Genomic DNA, 22,772 nt, shown 5'->3' on the forward strand with positions numbered 1-22,772 from the left:
GACTCCTACTGACTGCTAACAGCTGGATGGCATTTTAGGATTGCTTTTTGTCTGGTTAACATTAAGGAAATGTATGTGTTGCTTATATTACTGGAGCTTAATCTGGTAATCTACCCTGGCATGCTGATGTCAGGCAGGGGCAACAGGGGAGATGGCAGCTTCCCTAGGGCCAGGCAACTTCAAAGAGCTCACAGCTCCCTGCTGGCCCCTCTAAAGTGGCAACAGCAGTAGCTGGAGTGCACCAGGTGGCTGGCTGGGGGAAGCTAGGTCCTGGCCTTGCCCTTTCCTCCCATGGCCGCCCCGCCCATCCAGACCTCGCCCAGGGCCCAGCAAAATCTTTCAGGTGCCTTGAATTTAGCTATGCCCCACTTAAGGCTGGTGCAGCCTACCAGGGTCATTAGGAAAGACAAAGCTGAAGGGATGCGACAAAGCCTGCAAACGCTAGTAAATAAATGGGAGGAAAAAAGAATCATTTACACTAAAGGGACACCATGTGGTCACTGAGTAGCTTAGAGGGCTTAGTGGTGAACTGGGGTAATAGCATAGAACATCTTTTAACTTTTAAGCACTTTTCACTTAATCTCAGAGCAGGCTGAATTACCATTGTCAATAATTTAACCATCTGATAGAGCCCTTTTCTCAGTTTGCACATTATCCATGAACAAATCATAATGTTTTGCTTGTTAATCTAAATTTCAGCTGCTGGATTGACTTTTAACTGTTACAGTGAGTGAATATTGGATGACATGCTGCATGGAATTTTGTATTCATGCCATATGATTGGTCAACTAAATGACAGGGCATCATTTCTGTTTCCTGATTGGCTGGTTTAACCTTTATAAGCTATTGTTGCTTATATCAGAGTGACCTTAGTTTCATTTCCTGAATTATCAAATCTGTCACAGGCCTGAAATTCAATTTCTATAAATGTTTGTGCATACAGAAATTCCCTTGTAAAAGATGAGCTAAATTGGGTGTGATGCACAACGCAATTGATCAGGATTCAGAAATACTATCTCCCCACATTTTCTTAAAAATATCTATGTATTTTTGCATGCTTGTGGCCCCACCCTGCCAATTTTATATAGGGTTGTGTTTTTTTGTTTTTTTTTTACTAATCTTGTCAATATATAGCATCTGAATGCCTCTTACTTTCTTCAGTAAACCAAATCAAGTTGTACTGCTGACATCTAGTTAATTAAGCTTCTTTTCATGGAGGAGTCTCAAATGCTTTCTGTAAATGAAATAGTGATTGAACTTGTTAGGATTTTCTGAGCATGGCCTTTTTTTCGTGCTTTTTTTGGCATTTCTGAATCTAGTCTGGGCCAAAGTTCCCTGTAAGACGAGCACTTAGTGCAACTGTCCAGGAGAGATTCAGGAGGAAGCCAGTTGATTGACGAAGTGCCTGCAGCCATACAGAGCCATCAGTATGTGTTTCCATTGGTGGGGTACATCTGCACATGTCTTGGTGCATTCAACAAAATTTATTTTTGTCCACGGATGCTAAAAATTAGAGAGAATACTAGTCTGGGCTGGAAATTTAGAAGGACAAATAAAACAGAGAGGGAGATAACAGTAAGAAAAACCTGGATCTTCCAAAACTCAAATAAAATATTTTTGAGGTTCTGTTAATTAAATACGGGGGCCTTATGTGTGTGTTTTTAGAACCTGCTAGCCTATGGCAGCTAAATGAAATCCTCCAAGGAAGGAAGGCTGAGGATTTTTGCACATTCTAAGCAATGTTATATCAATTTTATCACTCCTATGTCATATTTCCATGCTTTGTCGGCATCTCCATTGCTGCTGATTTATATTCTCTGGTTCAAACAGGAAATAATTCTGGGAAGTCTTATGGTTTGTGTTATACAGAAGCGCAGACTAGATGATCACAGGAGTTCCCAAATATGCACACTCACAAAGATCCATGCCCCCTTTTGCCATTATCACTGGGTTAGAATGGAAATTGTTTAAAAAAAGGTGGGGGGAGAAACACACACATTTTTCATCAGGATTTTCATGCCAAAAAATCCATCTTTTTCAAGCAGTTCTAATGAGAATCATCTGAGAACACATTATGCTTACACTTGCCGCATGTCCCGACAATGTGAAGCTTGGGGGTGGGGTTGGCTTTTAATATCATAGCTGTCTCTTCCCTCTCCAGAAATTGAAAGAATCAGATTATTTTCTCGTTATGGCCAAGGTTGCGGCTGAAACTGTCAGTTTTTAATTAACTGGGTGCTCATGTAGAAAGAAAGTTTAGAATTAATTAAACAGGGAAAACTGAATGGTGACTAAATGCCATGTTTGTGGAAATACTAAATTAAATTCATGACGGCTGTAACCACTGTTTTCTGCGGAGTTAAGCTGGGGATGAATTTGCTCAAGAGCTACATCTACACTACTGTGATCTGCCGAAGAAGTTACTGTTGGAAGAGATCTTCCGACAAAACTTCTGCCAGCAGATTGTGTTCGCACACAAATGCAGATTGAAAAGCGATCTGCTCTGTCGACAGAAAGTGGCCAGACTCCCTGGCTGCTTTCTTGACAGAATGGGCCCCAGAACCATGTAAGACAGGGTTGCATGGATGGCAAGCCCTTCCAGGAGCTGTGGCCAGGCGTGTCCTAAAAGGGATGCCCACCACCCACATTCGCTGCCCATGCTGAGGATTGCTCACCTCCTTGAGGGACACCAAAGCTACTGCAGGGCTCCGATGCTTTCTGGGAGAGAGATCTTTCTTTCCAGTCAGCTGTGGTGCCAGAGCAGCCCCTGGGCTTGCCCTGGACCCACTCCCTGCTGCTTGAGCTGCTGCTCATGCTGCTGATGACCATCCTCCATCATCTCTTGGGGGGCATGCCTGACACTGGGACAGAGGAGGAGTCCCCCATTGCCCTATCTGTGCTCACCCCTTCGAATGACCAGGCTGCTTGGTTCCAGAATGAGGTGGGGCTGGCTGGCCCTGGCATCAGTGTGGGGCTGGGCTGGCCCTCCAATGGTGTGGCTGTATGAAGAGAGGAAGGAGACATGGTGATCCATTCCTGCTGCACAGTCCCTAAGGCTCTGGCCTCCCCACCCACTGCGGGCAGCAGCCCCCATCCCTGGGACGCGGGACAGGGATGTCCCAGGAGCACAGGCATGTGAGCCCTGCACGGTGGGTCTTGCTGCACAGGGACTCTGCGGTGCTTTGGGGATGGGGCTGACTGTTGCGGGCCCCCCATCTCCCCCCATGCTCGATGGGCTAGCGACTCAGGGGAGTGTCCGGCCACAGAAAGGTCCCTTCATGGGTGGTGGGTGAGCTCCTCTCTGCCCTCAACATATGCAAGTAGCCTCCCAGCTGCCTGGCAGAAGTCTCCCTCGGCAGCTAAAGATATTCAGGGGCTGGCAGCTATTGGGGGGGCAGGACTTGCAGCTGCCCAGGGAAAGTCTCTGGTGGCTGGGATATCCAGGGACTGGTAGCTACTAGGGGAAATCTCCCTCGGAGCCCAATATTCAGGGGCTGGCTGAAGATCATCAAGCACCCAGAGACAGAGGCTGGGAACAGACTTGCCCTTCAATGGCTAATCATTCAAGGATTTAAAGTGAACTCAGTCCAATGTGGCAGCCATTCCTCAGCCTCCCTCTCCGTAATCAACCTCTGGTTCCCTGTTACCCATAGCCAAGGGAAGGGCCATCGAAAGTTGATCGGGTGGACATTCAGTGTAATGCCCGTGGGTACTTAGATGCACATTTCTAGATTATGGATTGAGTGCAACGGTGCAAATTATTGCTCTGAGGATCTTTTTGGCCAACAGGTCTAAATACAGAGCCAAGACTTTCCTGTGGATCTGCTGAGCACAGGGGCAGGTGGTGGGTCCTGCCACAGGGTTTCCAGAGGCAGGCACCATAGAGCATTGATTACTGTGGACACAGTGTCTGCCTGGAGGCCTTTTTGGTCATCAGAAGAAAAAACTTTGTCACTAGAGTGACTGTCATTTGAGACCAAATTTTTGTATGGGCCCAATCCAAAGGCCATTGAAGGCAATGTAGTAGCTCTACAATTACCACAGTTCTCCAAGGAAGGCTTGCAGTGACCAACCGAGCCATAACTGGTTTGCTGATTCATTGCATTTCCAGTGTAGCATCCATGTCTACTACTTACCTATACACTCCCAGATTTTGGAGTGGGTGCAAGGATGAAAATTCTTGTTCTGAGGATCTCCTGTGCCAGGAGGGCTAAACCCAGATCCAGGTGGTGGGTCCTGCCCCAGAGTGTCAGCCAGCATCCTGGGCCCGGAAGTAGCCCTGCTGGAGTTCCTTCACCTTTGCCTGGACTTACTACGTGCTGCAGCAGGGGGTGGCCTTGTTCCGCCAGGGTGGTGGCCATCTGGTGTAGGCTTGGGCATTACAGCACTTCACCTTGGGGTCTTGGAGTAGATTTTTCTCACCTCACAGGTCCAGGGGGGTCTGCATCTTTGACCCAGTCCGGGAGGGACCTGCTTCTTGGTGCCCCCAGGGTGGCTCATGGGACACCTCCAGCTGATTCCTTGAGGGCACTGGGAGTCTCGGGCTCCCTCCTGGTGTGCCATGTAGAACGCTGGCTGGAAAGGAGAGATGCAAGAGTGTTTGCACAGCAACTTGTAGCTCTGCAGTTCGTGCACATTCAGAAATTTGCCAGTAGAGTAGCTGGCCTTTGAGACAAAGTCTTCATTGCCAGGAGGTCTAAATCCAGATCCAAGCCTTTCCCCTGGGCCTGCAGTGGCTTTTGGCCCTGCTGATGTTAGGAGTCCCTTCGGTTTCTTTGACTCTTCCTGCCCACTTAACATCAAGCATGTGCTCTAGTGCTTTTGCATCCTGTTTTGAAAACCTGTTGTTTGGGAAGCTCAGAATCTTATTTCTAGCCTTTCCTAAGTGCTTCACTATCCCTCCCCACCCCTCCCTTATAAAAAGCACATCTCTAATACAGGCAAGCCAGATTCTACCTGGAAAAAGGGACAGTTGATTAACACAAGAGGGGAATGAGGGAAATGAAATGTAGGAAGATGTCATCAGCTACCCACAGCCACTTGCAGGGCATTTTTTTCCCATGCTGCACAAGTGAAAATACCCAGAATGCTTTGGAGCTCAGGGAGCTGTGGGATAGCTTCCCACACTACGCTGCTGCAACAGATGAGTCTGGCGACTTGTATGTGGCAGCAACAAGTCGATTTTGTGAGGAGCCTGTGGGAAGGTGAGCATTAAAAAATCAAATTTAACAAAGTGGATTTTAACCCATAGCCTAGACACAGCCTGAGCCTGCTTGCTAGGACTGTATGAAGTGTGTGATTTGGCCATCCTGATGCAATTTAATGATGCAATTTAAATCCTGATCTAGACACATCCAGTAAAGTCTGCAGCCCACAGAGGTGACCACAGAGCTTGTAAGGCAATAACCTACAGGAACTTCCCTCTATCGTGCTGGAAGGAAACAAACCCACTTGTTCTCTTTCCAGTTTTGAAAACTGGAACACTGGAAACTGGAACTCTCATCAACACTACTGGCATCTTCTGAGTAGAAACTCGAAGTGGGTGATAGAGTTCTTCTTCGGCTCTGTGTAGGCGACAGCTTGTCTGTCTCACCAACAGAAATTGGTCCAATAAAAGAGATTACCTCACTCAGCCTGTCTCTTTAAGATCCTGGTCCGTATGGCTACAACATTGTATATCTTCTGAGTCAGACATTCCTATTGAATCAGTCTGCATAAAAATTACAGATAGAAAAGCCTTCTCGGCTATATTAATTTCAGATTGCTCTTCAGTTTTTTGTGGAGTTTAACTTCTACATTCAACAGTCTTCTTGAGCCTATGCACTGATTCATCTTCCTATTCCTCTTCCTTTTTCCTGTTAATAATACATCTCACTTCTCTTTGACAGACCCTCAGTAAGCAGTTCAGGAGTTCTTGTAACAATCATCCAATGAAAATGTACAAAAGGAAAAAGGTAGTTGGCTGCATTTCATGCAACACCAAAAATAAGTTGCTAGTGGGAGTCTTAGGTTGCATGTTAACCAGGACATCAGTACTTAGAAAGTACTGGGACTCCCACTGGTTCCCCGCTCCCAGTTTCATATAATGCCGCTCTTCCTAACAGCCCCCTCAAGCAATTCATTGACTATAAATTCAAGATTGGCTTCACTGTGTTAGGCACTCGAGACATCTTTAGCTTTGCCTTGTAGTGTTGGTAGAAGGGGAAAATATGAAAACTTCTAATCTGGCTATAAAATCAGTTTAATCTAATTTGAAATCATGAGGATTCAGAAGTTTAATTCATAATTAGATAATTAGCACATCATGTCACTTTAGTGCGGAGTTAAGGATGCTTGGGTGCCTAAACTGTGCATTTCTTACTGCAATGTTTAGATTTCTCTTAAAATTTATCTTAACCCTGAGTTTCCTGAGTTTAGACTGCTTGGTTTGGGGATAATTACAACAATGATGGAATGTTTTTTACCCTTAAGTTACTGACACATATTTTTACCCTTTATCCTCTATCTTAACATTTTTTGTTTGGAAATATTTAGACAGCTTTAAAAATAAGGGTCATATGCTTGATTCTACTCTCACACCAGTGAAACTGTGTTTACTTGTACCATGAGTTGATGGTATTGTAAGTAGGATTAGTATGTGTAGCATTCTATGAGGGTTCTGTAAAGTCCAAACAAACTAATGCATTTTTGTAACTCTGAAATCTGTTTTAACTTTACTATACCAACCCACAGGTGAGCCAGACTTGTTTCCAGCTTCAATATTCATGGCCTTGGTCTGGGCCTTGGCATGAGCTGGCACCTGGTCTGCCAGTATCACACCTGCCTTCATTCGTTACCCATTATGGAAAAGCATTGAACCCCATTATCAAACTCCTCAGCCATCCGGTCCTCCTTCCTCTCTCTGAAGTTCAGTTTAATCACAGGGCAATGGATACGAGCCCTGCCACCACTTTGTGTGTATCGGTGTGGGTGTGTGGGTGTGTGTTTGATATTTCAAATGCATAAAGTCTTGACAGTTCTGACCTAATTGCATCCTCTCCTGATGAACTGTCTCCAGAGCCATGCAAATGATCAGTGAAATACTCAGACCTGATTTATATTTGTCAGTTAATCAGCTGAGTGGCAAAAGCAACTAGGACTGCCACCTTTCTTTTTATATGAAGATCCCTGCATTTGATTTCAGACTTGATGCCTTTGGTGTCTGCTGAGCTCATATGGAGAAATAATTTATCAGGAAAAATTCTGCTCTAGGCTACACACAACCTAAATCGTGGAGTATCCCTCGGTTGTGGCCTTTTGTCTCAATAAAATAGATAGAGGCAGGAAGGGTGAGATCCTTCCCTATGGAAATCAACAGAGTTTCATTGACTTTCATGGAGCTGTGCCAATTTACATAAGCCGAGGATCTGGCTCCAGAGTCCAGCATGCTTGTCTGCTGATCCATCTTTCTGTTTGATTGTGTAGATTCTCATACACTGCTGCTTTCTTATGTTTTAACCATTACCATGGCCATCTGCACATGAACAGATCAGAGAAGTGAGACAGGAGAGAAGAGTCTCTCTCCCAGTACTTTGTTTACTCTGCTTTTCAATGACTCAGCTGATGGGGCATCTACCACTTTCTAGCCTTCTGTTCCCTAGAAAGTAAGTTGTTCACTCACTATTGTGGCTTGCTGCATCTGCACCTTTGATGTTCTCAGGAGTGGCACACTTTCTACTTAGCTTAAGTTGCTTCATCTGCTGGTCCTACTGGTGACAGGTTGAGGCTCCTTCCTTTTTTTCACCTCCTTCCTTCACTCTCTACAGCCTCCCTGCTATATAAATCCTGCATTCTAAGTGTCTAGCCCAGTCATCTGAAGAAGTGGGTCTTATGCATGAAAGCTAATGACCTAAGAAATTTGAAAACAACAAGAAGTCCTGTGGCACCTTATAGACTAATGGATATTTTGGACCATAAGCCCTCAGTGGCAAAGACCCGCTTCATGCATCTGAAGAAGTGGGTCTTTGCCCACGAAAGCTTATGCTCCAAAGTATCCGTTTAGCTCATAAGGTACCACAGGACTTCTTGTTGTTTTTCAAGAGACAGACTAACTCCGCTACCCCTCTGATAGTAGTAAATTTGGTCATTTTTAAGGTGCTACAGGACAGCTTCTAAATGATACTGGACAATATCGCCATATGAAAACCCAGAGCACTTTCTTATCTCTTCCTTTTTGTTCCCATCTCTCTCTTAGGCCTATATGTGTACATTATTGACACATTTCCTTGGATTCTGCATATTTTCAGCTTACATTGAGAACTACATCACCTGACCAGGTATTACCAGGCTACATGTATCAGTGCGTCTTCCTAGGTCCTGCAAAACCATAATATTTTAGCCACAGGGGATGATTCAGTGAGTTGGTATTCAGAAGTAAAGTCTTTCATTTCTAGATAGCCAATTCAAACCCAGCCTTAATCAAAAATAGTTACTAGATGATGGCTGCATGGAGGCTTATGTTGGTATGTTTTGGGTTTGAGCCACAGATTTTCAGAACAGAAGAGACTATCGGAGCCTTTGTAATGCAGGCCATAGACAATATATCCCTGAATCAAATTCAGTAACTTGTGTTAAGTTAAGCATACCTTCCTGAAAGGAATGCAGCCAAGACAGCAAGAGACCAAGAATCTATCACTTCCCTCGACAGTTTGCTCTCATGGTTCATCACGCTCACTACTAAAATATTGTTAAAATAACTGTAAGAAGAAAGTACTTAAATGTATGTTGAAGTTGTATGTATGTTGAGCAGCAAACAGGGGGCAGCAGCAAGAGGGAAGGGAGTTTGCCTCTGGGAGTTCGCCGAGGGAGGAGCCCCGTGTTTGTCCTTTTCAGGTATGGTGTTCCACCTGTGCCCTTCAAGGCAGCACTACCAGCAAAAGGAGTCTCTGAAGAGAAGAGCCTGAAGAGCGATGGGGGAAGGTGGACCTGGGGGCGCTGAGAGCAGCTGAGGGGAGAGGGGCCAGTGCAGTGAGGAGGGCGGACATGGGAGCAGATGGGGGTAGTGGGTTGGGGAGGGTCCTATGGTGATGGTAGCTGGGGGGAGGAGTGGTGAAAGGTGGGGAGGAGGGTCCTGGGGTTATGAGGTCATTGCTCTGCAGGGAGCTATGGTGACTTGTGGTAACAGGGAGGCATGAAGTAGTTGGATCCTTAACCACATTCTCCACACCCCACTGCCTTGTGGGTTATCCTGGGAAGGAGAGAGGCTAAGGGAGTAAACCCTGACAGAAAATCCGGAGTGGAGTCCGAAGGCGGTTCGGTGTCAACTTCTGGCACTGTCCCGGCAACTCCTGCAGCTGAGCTGGTACCAGACGTGGAGGTTATCCTCTCCTTTGGACTATATCAGTAAAGCCGAGAGGGGGACACTGGTATCTGGGCAGCCCAGAGTCTCCATAATAAGTGCCCAGGCTCGTGCCCGGAGAGGTACTCCAGCATCGCTGAACAGCGTTGCATCAACACGGGAGGCACCAGATACCGGTTATAAGCTCTTGCTCGATTGGCATAGAGAACGAGCGCCAGGGGTTACCTTCGACGGTGGGAGAGATCCTCGCATCTCACTGGACAGTCACCACCCACCTCAAGCTGGACAGCCCCCAGCCAATAGGGTACTGTCCCGCCACAGTTCACCTGCCTCGCTGGGTGTGTGAGGCTTAAGGTTCCTGAACCTGACAAGTGACTGACATTTGGGCACCAGGCAAACCAATAAGAAAATCAACAAGAAATGAGAAACATCAACAATTTAAGCTTGCTTGCTGGAATGTGCGGACCATGCTGACCGGCTTGACTGAAGATCTTCAGGCCATCAGTGACACCCGCAAGACTGCTGTCATCAACGAGGAACTGAAGAGGCTCAGAGTTGATATCGCTGCACTGCAAGAGACGCGACTCGCAGATTCGGGATCTCTAAAGGGAAAGGACTACACCTTTTTCTGGCAGGGTAAAGCCCAAGAAGAACCCAGAGAGCATGGTGTTGGCTGTGCTGTCAGAAACACCCTTCTGCAAATGGTTGATTTAGTCATGGGCGGGTCAGAAAGACTTCTTCGGATCACGCTTCAAACTTGTGCCGGTCCTGTCCACCTGATCAGCGCTTATGCTCCAACCCTGTACACCACACTAGAAGTAAAAGAGAAGTTCTATTATGTGCTTAGTGCTGCTGTAGCGCAAATACCTGCTTGTGAACAACTGTACATCTTGGGTGACTTCAATGCAAGAATTGGAGGTGATTGGGCCTCATGGCCTTCCTGCTTAGGACACTTTGGTGTGGGAAAGATGAATGACAATGGACAGCGTCTCCTTGAACTGTGCTCGTGCCACAATCTGTGCATCACAAACAACTTCTTCCAAACGAAGCCACAGCAGAGAGTGTCGTGGAGACACCCACGCTCGAAGCACTGGCATCAACTAGATGTGGTCATCACTAGGCGTAATAACCTCAAAAACGTCCTTCTGACATGCAGCTATCATAGTGCTAACTGTGATACAGATCACTCGCTAGTTTGCTCCAAGCTCAAGCTGAGACCCAAGAAGCTGCACCGCTCTAAACCTGCTGGAAGGCCCCATATCGACGCCAGAAAGCCGGCAAACTCAGAGAAAGCTGAAAAGTTCAGAGAGACCCTCCAGGAAAATCTGCGCAGCAGCCCTGGGGGTGCCGATGCGACATCCAAATGGCAACATCTGAGGGATACAGTTTACAACATGGCCTTGTCGGTGTTTGGAAGAAGAGCTAGAAACACGAACGACTGGTTTGAAGCTAACTCCAATGAGATGATTCCAGTCATTGAAAAGAAGCGCGCTGCACTCCTGGAGTACAAACACTCACTGAGCCAGAGTACCCAGGAAGCACTTAGAGAGGCCAGAAGAACAGTACAGCAGACAGCCAGGCACTGTGCCAACAACCACTGGCTCCAGCTATGCAGCAGCATCCAGACCTGTGCCGACTTTGGTAATCTCAGAGGAATGTACGAGGGTATGAGGAAGGCATTAGGACCCACCCAGAACAAGATGGCACCTCTGAAATCCAAATCTGGTGAAGTCATCGCTGACAAAGCCAAACAGATGGAGCGCTGGGTTGAGCACTACTCCGAGCTGTACTCACGCAAGAACGTTGTGGTTGACGCAGCCCTCGATGCCGTCGAGCTCCTACCAGTAATGGACGAACTGGATCAAGAACCGACTGTGGATGAACTGAAGAGAGCCATCGACAGCATTGCAGCAGGAAAGGCCCCTGGTCAGGATGGTATACCACCAGAGGTAATCAAATGTGCCGCGGACACACTCCTGGAACCCCTGCATGAGCTACTGTGCCTGTGCTGGAAAGAGGGTGAGGTTCCACAGGATATGCGCGATGCTCACATTGTAACGTTGTGTAAGAACAAAGGAGACAGAAGCGACTGCAACAACTACCGTGGAATCTCCCTCCTAAGCGTCACTGGTAAACTGTTCGCTCGTGTCATCCTTGGCAGACTCCAGAAGATTGCTGAGAGGGTGTACCCCGAATCGCAGTGCGGATTCCGCGCAGAGAGGTCTACCTCTCTAAGGCAGCTGCAGAAGTGCAGGGAGCAGAGAAAGCCACTCTACATAGCCTTCATCGACCTGACCAAGGCCTTTGACTTGGTCAGCAGGGATGGTCTGTTCAAACTGCTCCACAAGATAGGCTGTCCTCCACGGTTACTCAAGATGATCCAGTCGTTCCACGAAGACGTGAGAGGAACCATCCAATATGACGGCGCATTATCGGATGCTTTCAGAATCAGGAGTGGCGTCAAACAAGGATGTGTGCTTGCTCCGACATTGTTCGGGATCTTCTTCGCACTCCTCCTGAAGCATGCCTTTGGATTTTCAACAGAGGGCATCTTGCTGCACACAAGATCTGATGGGAAACTGTTTAACCTTGCAAGGCTGAAAGCTAAGTCTAAGGTGCGAGAAGTCCTCATCAGAGACATGCTGTTCGCAGACGATGCTGCTGTAGTGTCTCACACAGAAGACCAGCTTCAAAAACTGCTGGATCAGTTCTCCAAAGCGTGCAAGGACTTTGGGCTTACCATCAGCCTAAAGAAGACAAATGTACTCGGTCAGGATGTTGCTGAATCCCCATCAATCAGCATTGACAACTATACGTTAGAGGTCGTCCACGAATTTGTTTACCTCGGGTCCACCATCACTGACACCCTGTCGTTGGACACTGAGCTAAATAGGAGGATTGGAAAAGCAGCCACAACTCTGTCCAGACTCAGCAAGAGAGTGTGGAATAACAGCAAGCTGTACACTCACACCAAAATGCAAGTCTACAGAGCCTGCATCCTCAGCACCCTCCTTTATGGCAGTGAGACTTGGACCCTGTATACCCACCAGGAAAAGAGGCTGAACGTCTTCCACTTGCACTGCCTCAGGCGCATCCTTGGAATATCATGGAAGGACAGAGTGACCAACACCGCCATCCTCGAGCAAGCTGGAATCCCAACCATGCACACCCTCCTCAGGCAGCGTCGACTCCACTTGCTTGGCCACGTCCACAGGATGAATGATGGAAGGATTCCAAAAGACATCCTGTATGGTGAGCTAGCCTCTGGCAAAAGACCTCCCCGACGCCCCCAGTTGCGCTACAAAGATGTCTGCAAGAGAGACCTCAGAGAGGTAGACATCGAGCTGGACAACTGGGAAGAACTAGCAGATGACCGCAGCAGATGGAGGCAGGGGTTACACAAGGGCCTTCAGAAGGGCGAGAAGAAGATCAGACAGCTAGCAGAGGAGAAGCGAGCGCACAGAAAGCACAATAAGGACTTGCCAGACACCCACTACATCTGCAAGAGATGCAGCAAGGACTGTCACTCTCGTGTGGGTCTTCATAGTCACAATAGACGCTGTAAATGAAGTCCTTAATTGAAACTTTAAAGGGCGCGATCCATAGTCTATGCAGACTGAAGGATGTATGTTGAAGTCCATTGCCATTCAGTAAAACGCATGTTTAAGCTTAAGCACATGTCTAAGCCCAGTTGGGTTCCATGGGATTTAAGTGCTTTTGCTGTGATTTCTAATATGTGGCACTATCTTGTTAAGTGGGGGAGCGGGGTTCAACTGATTTAAGCTCTTTGTGGCTTTTGGGTGTCTGTATGGTTTCTCTCCACTGTATCGCAGCACACAGAGCCATGCACTTGAAAGATAATTCTGTTTAATGCCGCCACTTATTTTTCTATCTAGGGACAAATCTATCCTTGGCATAACTCCATTGGAGTGAATGGAATAACAAAAGGGTTACAGTTGGCCAGCTGAGTTTTCACACTGTTATTTTTGGCAGTGTGGTTTATGCAAACCAGGCTGCGGCTCAGGATTGGCAATTCTTCCTAAATCAGTTTCTTCTGAGGAGAAATATGTATCAGTATGTCTGTTAATATTTTTCTTATATCAAGGAGATGAGATCAATATTTTTGCATAAATGGTAATTAACAAAAATGTCCTGATTCGACAGAAGTTGGAGTTATTTTAATCACCAACTGATCTGGCATTTCTGCTGCTCATTAAAAAGAAAATTTAAAAAGGAAAAGGAAGCTCAAGCCCTGGGGCAGGGCATTTCCCATTGAATAATGAATGACCAGCTGAGTTATTTTACCTTCAGCCATTAACCTGAGCTGACTATTAAATCCCTAGCAAATGAATGAGCTCTGGTTAGTAATGCTAATATAATACCTTTGCTTTTTGAACGAGGTAGAAAAGTAGTATTGCATCTTTTTCTCACGTTCTTATCCATTGTTACTCCAGAATGGCACAAAGACACTCACCTACTTTCAATAAGGAGGCAGTTTCATTGTGGAAAGGGTACATTTGAAAGTGTACAGTAATTTATGAGCCTTCTTTCAAAAACTGAAATTACGCTGGTTACCTTGGCTACCAGAGATGTATTTTTAGCTCATGCACCTTGGTAGGAGACCTTGAGTCTCATCTAGTCACCCTGCTCCCACCACACTTTCATTATCTACCTTGCAACAGCTTTAACAGGAAAGACTGAGGGAGCCCCATATCCCTAGCCCATAGTTCCATGGTGAGAACACTCTCCTGAGAGGTAGGGGACAGCACTTGTTCAAGTTCTTTCTCATCCTTAGGCAAAGCAGGGAATTGAACCTACCTCTCCCACATCCCAGGTGAACACTCAGAGTAACTGAGCTAAAAGTTACAATGGGGGCCCGATCTTTTCTGCCTCCTCCAGCTAGTTTGTCTGGAGGGCCTAACTCACTCCCACAAGAATCACCTTAGTTACATCAGGTTCCCATTTGTGGATCACTAAATAGAACTAAATGTCTTTCTCCAACAGCAGGCCAGGACTTGGCACCCGTGTCCCCCCCAGCTCATTAACACATTCAATTGGCTGGTTTAGGTGGCTCCCTGTCTAGCACACTGACTTTTGTGGATTGCATTCTTAGGTGCCTGTCTCTCCTTATTGCCTTGGCACCTAACTTGGCCTTTGTGGGTCTCAGTGCTGTTCTTGTGACTTTTCTACGTGCCTAAAAATCAGATGTTGTGATGTTCCGAGTTGGAAGACTGAATTCCCTTCATGGATTTCAAACAGTATTTTTAATTTTGTAGATGCTTCTGGCCCACTAGACACTGGAGACGACCAAAATTCACTTCTGGAAATCTGCCTTACAATATTAAGCAAGTTCTTCTCGTTTTACTTTCCTGCAGCATTTACTCTGCAGAACTAGTTGTAAAGACACTTAAAACTGTATGTGTTAATGGGATTTTGACAATCTTCATGTCAGTTGCATTTCTTACACAGAAGAAAAGATATAATAAACACAAAATGAAAGGAGGAAATCTTCTTAACTGAATCCTTTGACTCCTGTCTTAACATAATAAACACAGCTTTCTCTTTGGAAAGTAGCCATTAAATCTGGTGGTTGATTAGCCCTTAGCAAGGGCATCAGACTTGCCCGTCACTGTCTTTGTAAAGCAAACAAGGTTTTTTTAACAAATCCGCATCTTACCAGAGCTCCTTTAAATTGGCTTTTCTATATTAGTAAATGCCACTCTGTGCCACATTAGCCTAGGAAATCTACATGATTGCATCTGCCCAGCAAAATCCTGGGTCCATTGAAGTCACTCAGGATTTTGCAATTGTGTTAAGACATGGCTAAATGTCTTTTGGGGACTGTGTATGATGAACTCTCTGTAATTTGACTAATCCTATGTCTATACAGCCACAGAAGATCGACCCGCCCAGGAGAGATAGAGAGAGAGAGAGTACTCACGCATGGAGAAGTTTTTACAAGTTGATGACTGTAAGCAGGAGTTTACAATAAATCTCCCTTCTCACAGTTACATATAGCATAATTAAGGATGACTGTGCAATGGTGAATTAATAATCACAAGACATGTTTACCAAGTAAGAGGGAGTCTTTGAAAATTCAAGCTCCAGTAAGTGAGGAGCTATTTTAAATAAACAGCAGAAAGCACATCTGTTTTCTCCTGAATTTGTTATGTTAATCTTTAACACAGGACCTCCTGCTAGGGAAAAGTTGAACTTTATGTAAACATTTTAACCCACACATGTTGTTTTTCTTTCTGTTTCTCTTGTCTCTGTTTCATTTTTTGCTGGTAGAGATGGGGAAAGAAAGATAATGGGCCAGATTTTGCTCTTATCAGTATAACTCAATAGACTTCAGTGGAGCTATTCTGGATTTCCACTGATGTGAGAGCAGAATGTGTCTGAAGTTGTCTAAGTGGTACTTCATGTCTTATGCTTGTTCAACATTATTTTCTGGGGCGTGCAATTGACAACGATTTAACAATTCGAACATATAAAAACCAAATGGGATACAAGTAATATTCGTATGCAGTTACCGATATTCTGATCAGGAGTTTTAAGAACTGAGCTGGATTCGTGAATTCCAACCATTTCTAGAGGAAAAAAAGGACACAGGAACAAAATTATATTTAAAAGCAATATATATCTCAGATACTATTTGCTTTTCTCACTGTTACTGAAATATCTCCTGCTTCTAAAAAAACAACCAAGTACAAGAATACTGGGAGTGACAGAATGAGCATTCAGGCAAAATCATCTGGAAATGAGAGATAATTATGCTTGCAGAGTGCTTCCTGTAGGACTAAGAGAGATAATGAAGGCCTGTGGGAGAAAATTAGCCTTTTATTTCCCACTCAGCCAGTGATTTACAATCTAATGGGCCTCCTGTCGGACAATTAATGTGAAACAAAAAAGCAGTAAAGTAGCACTTTAAAGACTAACAAAATAATTTATTACTAACAGAGAGAAAGCCCTGCTAGTCTATATACTATCAAAACAAAAAAGCAGTCAAGTAGCACTTTAAAGACTAACAAAATAATTTATCAGGTGAGCTTTCGTGGGACAGACCCACTTCTTCAGACCATAGCCAGACCAGAACAGACTCAATATTTAAGGCACAGAGAACCAAAAACAGTAAGCAAGGAGGACAAATCAGAAAAAGATAATCAAGGTGAGCAAATCAGAGAGTGGAGGGGTGGGGGGGAGGTCAAGAATTAGATTATCACCTTGATAATGTTTTTTTTCTGATTTGTCCACCTTGATTACTATTTTTGGTTCTCTGTCCCTTAAATATTGAGTCTGTTCTGGTATGGCTATGGTCTGAAGAAGTGGGTCTGTCCCACGAAAGCTCACCTAATAAATTATTTTGTTAGTCTTTGAAGTGCTACTTGGCTGGTTTTTTGTTTTGGTAGTATGCAGACTAGCATGGCTTTCTCTCTGTTACTAATCAACAATTAATGTGGTTTGACAACAAATGGAGGATTCTACAAGCAGACAAGTGACAGAGAGGGAGCCGTGCTAATCTATATACTATCAAAACAAAAAAGCAGTCAAGTAGCACTTTAAGACGAACAAAATAATTTATTAAGCGAGCTTTCATGGGACAGACCCACTTCGTCAGACCAACTTCTTCAGACCAACAAGCAGACAAGTTTGAATACCTGTAGGGTCTCTTCTATCCAAGTATATCATGGGCCTAGATCAGCAGATTTGACAAGTAAAGCACGTATCAGAGGATAAGGACATCAGCTTATGTTAAAGACTATTCCGCACAGGGGTTGGGGTGTGTGTTGGGGGGAGGCTTTCTATTCTTTAGTTGTGGATAGTAACAGAGAGGTAGCCTTGCTCATCTGTATTCTAACAAAGCATATCAGCAGTTACGTACCACTTTAAAGACAACAAAATGATTTATTCAGCAATGCGCTTTCGTGGGACAGACTCACTTCTTCAGTTGTGGATGTTCTTTCTTCCCCTCTGAACATATCCCCTGGGCGTTTAAATAGACCCTCAAGTTTTAAAAAGGGGTAATTAGTGTAAATCAATGTAGCTCAAATGCCCCAAGTTGCACCTCAGCTGGTAAAAAAAGCTAGTGGAACACCCTGATTTACATCAGCTGCTTATCTGGCACTATGTATTTAAAAATCTTCTGACTTAAAACTAGTAATAACACTTTGCACGATTAAAACTGAAAACTGTATATAGATAGACTTTCTCTCAGCTTGGCCACAGAAAATGGTTTTTCACTTTTGTGGCTAGTCAAATTCACTTGATGGGCCACAAGCATTAGTCCCATGTGGCAATGTCTGAGAAAACACCATGGCTGTGTCTACACTAGCCCCAAACTTCGAAATGGCCACGTAAATGGCCATTTCAAAGTTTACTAATGAAGCACTGAAATACATATTCAGAGCCTCAGTAGCATGCGGGCGGCCACGGCACTTAGAAATTGACACGGCTCGCCGCCACGCAGCTCGTCCAGATGGGGCTCCTTTTCAAAAGGACCCTGCCTACTTCGAATTCCCCTTATTCCTATGAGCAGATGGGAATAAGGGGACTTTGAAGTAGGCGGGGTCCTTTCAAAAAGGAGCCTGTTTGGACAACCCACGCGGCGGCAAGCCGCGTCAATTTCGAAGTGCCGCAGCCGCCCGCATGCTAATGAGGTGCTGAATATGTATTTCAGCGTTTCATTAGTAAACTTCGAAATGGCCATTTGCATGGCAATTTTGAAGTTTTTGGCTAGTGTAGACACGGCCTTCATGTGGTAGCCCTAGTTTTAGAAATTGCAACCCCACTGATTTCAATTAAGCTATTACTGACTTACATCAGTGTAAGTCAGATCAGGGTGTAGGCCCAGACCTGCATTTCCAGCTAAATTTGACCCATTTCCTTTTAAGCATAGGCAACAGCCTACTTTTCAAAATGTGCTCACCTTTTATTGATAAATACCTACCGTTCTGAATGTCAACAAGCGCCCCTTACTCTTGGCTCACTTATCACCATGCCAGCATTTGGGTAATTGAATGGAATGATGAGAGAAGAGATCGGATGAAATTTTGGCCTTTCTGAAGTTATTGACATTTTGCCAGTGGATTCAGCCGCACCTTCCCAGGCTGCATAAGCATTTGTAACACACTCCTCCTCATCTTTTTTGGTATGGTAATCAACCCTGTAACACATCAGAGAGGTAGCCGAGTTAGTCTGTATCTTCAAAAACAGCAAGGAGTCCTGTGGCACCTTATAGACTAACAGAAATTTTGGAGCCTGAGCCTTTCATGGGCAAAGACCTGCTGAGTCAGATGCAACTGTAATGTCTCATTATCACTTCTGATTTTGAATGCCCTACCTTTCTTGATTGTCTTCTCATTTTGCACATTGGCCAGAGAAGGGATGAGCAGTAGGAGGAGGAGGCAGTGTAGGAGCTTGTCTAGAAAATGGTGGAAAGGGACAATTGCTACCTTTATGGCTCTTTGAGCCCTTAATGTGTAAAACAGTGTGATATATTTCAACCCCTCTTGTTAGCAGCTTCTGAATCAAGATCCAATCATGCCCGTATTCAATGAAGCACAAGTCCAGCTCTTCAAGTGGCTGCCAGTGGCATCCCCCCGGCCTGCCTAGATCAGACAATTCAAGCAGCTGTTGCCATGGCTCCTGTCACGGAGGTGCACACTTCCAATGAATCCATTAGATATTTATACTAATCCTTCTCCCAGTTCAACATCTGCACGGCCACAATGAGCTGCGATCTTTCCTTTCCTTTGTTTTAATAGGATCCAGGTATAAACAGCTCTACTTGTGCTTAGTTTTCTGAGCTTGTGATGTTCAGGAGCAAGTCTGTATGAGAAAGGGAAGGATTCCCTCCTAGAAGATGTGCTTTTTGGTCTTTTCCGCATGAAAACAAACTGGACAAAACACTGGTGAATATCCTGGAAGGAATAACCCTTTTCTGGCAGCCATGATGGATGATGTGGTTTACTATGTCTTTTGTTTTCCTCTGGTTGTGATGATTGAATGAGGAAGTCATAGTGATTTAGTGATTGTATGGACTGTTTAAAGAGCTGTAGCTCTTTGATCTCCCCATACACCTAAATGCACAACCTGCTTCAGTCTTCCTTTTTTCTCTTTAGAATCCTAATCACTGTATACCACACCAACCCATTCACAGCTAATCATCTTTGTATCCTGCTAGCCTAACAAATACTAGCTTAAGACTTGGACTGGGAGCTCTTTGGGCCGGGGCCATCTACAGTACCTACAGTGGGATCCTGATCCAATGCAGTAACAAAATACAGATGAATAGTAATAACAACAACACTGATATCCAAAATGCCCATTGCATCCTGAGATCATCTGTGTGTTCCACAGAAACACATTTTACTTCTGCTAGTAAAGTAATGGCGGATTGGATATTTATAGAGATGGGTATGAACCAGCCCTTCAGGTGTGATACCTTCTGATCTTTGGAATAGCAGCCTAAATCCAGATCTGAATTTTATATCTGTTCTCTAATTTTATGTTGAGCTAAACTATGGCCAAACATCACCAAGCCGGAGGGAAGGGTTGGGTTTGAGAGCATCCTGGCTGCGATCCTTGTCAAAACACTTTTCAAACAAATTTATCTTTACAATGCCCCTGTGACAAAGTGGCAAGTATTTTATCTTCATTTGTTACCCAAGGGGTAACTGAGGCACTGCTGAATGGATTTGTGTTAGGCCCCAGAAATAGTTAACGCTAGAGCTGAGGTGCCACCTCAGAGCTTTCAGACCTGTGCTAGAGCACTGGACCACAAATTTTCATGCAGAAGGAGCTGCAGAAGGGCAGACACAGGAACTCCGGGCTCCAGAATAACTCAGTCAATGAGCCCCCATGCCCCTCCCTTTCTCCCAGCTGTCCCTGCCTACCTCTGCCCCATCCCTCTCCTCTTTTCCCTTCCCAGCCTAGTTCCTCTGCCTCCCTTAGCCCTCGCTCTCTGCAGTCCTGTGACTGGCGCTACCCCAGAGCTCCACTCTCTCCTTCTCTTCGCAGCCTGCCCTCCATCCATTCTCAGCCCTGAGCTCCCCGCCCCACTCGCTCACATGGTTACAGTCTCCAGGTCCCCTCCCGCTCTGTAGCATCAGGGATTCGTGCTCCGGGGCACCCTGCGTTCCTGCCTGAGAAAACACCATGCTGCTTCAGCAGTGCTATTTATAAGGGCCCAGGCAGGAAAACAGCTGTGGCAGTGGCAGCCCCCCAGGCTCGGATGCAATTGTCCCCTTTGCCATACTCCCCACCCCACTGTCAGTGGGCTTGGGCAGATGTGCCCAAAAGCTCTGCTGGCCAACCAGTTCTGAAGCAGTAGCCACACACTGCTATAGAAACTAGCCACATTATTCTGAAAACATATTCATTGTTCAAGCCACCTAGCCACACTCCACAGGCCAAAGAGCCACATGTGGTTAGCATGTTGGACACCAAAGACCTAAGGGACGATTTTGTAGCTTGCTGCCTGGAGCTGTGCAATGGCTCTTTCCCACTGCTTTGCGTTGCTTGATAGAACTACCCTGTCTTCAGCATCACTGTGCTGTGAAGTCCGTGCTGGCTCTAGGAGAAATGAATGGGGAGGACAGTTGCTGTGCTCCTGCAGGCCAGACAATAAAATGAACACCAGCATATATTTTTCAGTCTGATTTGCATGACAGGAGGGTGAAAAGGGGGCATCTGACCCAGGGCCAAGCAATTCACAAGGGCCTGGGGCTCCTGTCTGCTCATGCTGCTGCAGCATGGCCAGAGCCCTTTAAATCTCTGCTGGTGCTTCAAGCAGTGTGCTTCAGGCTGCCTGAGATAGGCAAGGCATACTCCAGGGCAGTGCTTTGGGATACCTGGGGGAGGCTAGCCCAGCCCCGTCCCTTCTGCCTAAGGTTCTGCCCCTTCTGGAGGCACAGAGCCAGGGCCCCATGCCTCGCCCAGGGGCCCCGTTAGCCTGTTGGCCCCATCATTGTGGGTAATAAATGGCTTGAGGAAGGAAGCATCGTGTTTTCATTACCCTGCTCTGGGGAATCTCTTCTATAATGGTCCCAATCCTGGATCTGCTGAAATTAGAGGTAAAACTACCACTGGCTTCACTGGGAGTAGCATTTGGCCCATTATAAATATAGATCCTAAAACTGAGGCCGTGTGTGCATTGCAACTTACTTCAACAACATTTATTTATGTTGCTCAGGGATGTGAAATCCCCCTGCCCCTTCACCCCCAGTAACATAAGTTTCACCAGCATAAATGGAAGTGTGCACAGTGCTATGTCAGTGGGAGACGTTCTCCTGCTGACAGTGTTATGGACGCTCGTTGGAGGTGGTGGAAAAGCTCACTCCTGTCAGCATAGAGCAGCTACGTGGGAGATCTTACAGCAGTGCAGTTGCATTGGTACAGCTGTGCCTCTGTATGGTCTCTAGCATAGACAAAGCCTGACTGCCTCTACTTCTAACTCTGCTCCAATCTGAAATGTTTCCTCCTTTATATATGACCAACCTTCTTTTCCAGCTTTTAAACGGGTTTTCCAGCCCGACTACTATTTTACCTTCTTGCCCATAACTTTTTACTGAAACAATTAATCTCTGGTGTGGAAACCTGCCATATGCTTCCAGAAAATCAAAATATACTGCCCTGGATAAATTCCCCTGATCTACCATGGCAGTTGTATTTTCAAAGAATTCCAGTAGGCTAGTTAAGTATGACATGACCTTCCCATGTCTGCATCGATGCTGGCTTTCGTTAATTAAGCTTGGTTTTCCTAGGTGTTCTCCCAATACAGGCCTCAAAATAGCTCTCAGGATTTTTCCCAGACCAGATGTCAAACTCACTAGCCTATCATTCCCGAGTAACAGAGAGGTAGCGGTGTTAGTCTGTACTCCAACAAAACAGAGAAACAGAAATATAGCACTTTAACAAAATGATTTATTCAGTGATGAGCTTTCATGGGACAGACCCACTTCATCAGATCAATTTCTCTTCTGATACAGACTGACATTTTCTTAGTCTTTAAAGTGCTACATTGCTGCTGCTTTGTATGATTCCCTAGTTAGTCTTTGTACCCTGTTTTAAAAGCAGAGTCATTTTTGCCACTTTTCAAATGCCATGAAACACTTCAAATCTGGGAACTTTATAAAGATCGATTAATGGCTCATTCACTTCTTTGCAGACTCCCTGGAACTTTTCCTTGCAACAAAGCCTGCTGCCAGCTTTGTCCACATATCTTCTCCGGGAATACCATCACTGGACCTAACCAGGTTACTCACAGAATCATGAGCACTTTCTCATGCTCCTCCACTAACATCATATATGATGAATAGTAACAGAGAGTAAGCTGTGCTAGTCTATACACTATCAAAACAAAAAGCAGTCAAGTAGCACTTTAAAGACTAGCAAAATAATTTATTAGGTGAGCTTTCGTGGGACAGACCCACTT

Source organism: Carettochelys insculpta, chromosome 3 (genome assembly GCF_033958435.1).
Source record: "Carettochelys insculpta isolate YL-2023 chromosome 3, ASM3395843v1, whole genome shotgun sequence".
Taxonomy (NCBI): Eukaryota; Metazoa; Chordata; order Testudines; family Carettochelyidae; genus Carettochelys; species Carettochelys insculpta.